The sequence below is a fragment of the Octopus bimaculoides genome, chromosome 8 (genome assembly GCF_001194135.2).
Source record: "Octopus bimaculoides isolate UCB-OBI-ISO-001 chromosome 8, ASM119413v2, whole genome shotgun sequence".
NCBI classification, from domain to species: Eukaryota; Metazoa; Mollusca; class Cephalopoda; order Octopoda; family Octopodidae; genus Octopus; species Octopus bimaculoides.
Window position 1 is genome coordinate 13,852,493 of NC_068988.1, and position 462 is coordinate 13,852,954.

Sequence of the window (462 nt, forward strand, 5' to 3'; positions counted from 1 at the left end):
ATATATATATATATATATATATATATATATATATATATACATACACATATAGGTGCAGACATAGCTGTGTGTTTAAGAAGCTCGCTCTGTAAGTACGCGGTTTCAGGTTCAATCCCGCTATGCAGCACCTTGGATAAGTATCTTCTACTATAGTCCCTATGAATTTAGTAGATGAAAACTGTGTGGAAGCCCGTCGTCTGCAAACACACACGCACACCCACCCACACACGTGTGTGTCTATGCCTGTGCGGTTGTCTCTGTGGTGTCTGTGTTTGGTCCCGCCTCACCCCGCTTGGCAATGGGTGTTTGTTCGTTTATGGCACCGTAACATTTTTATTGTTCAGCAACAGAGACCGATAGTATAAAAGTATCAGACTAAAAAAAAAAAAGAAGAATTAGACGTCTGTTTTACTAAAGTTAATATATATATGTATATATATATATATATATATATATATATAT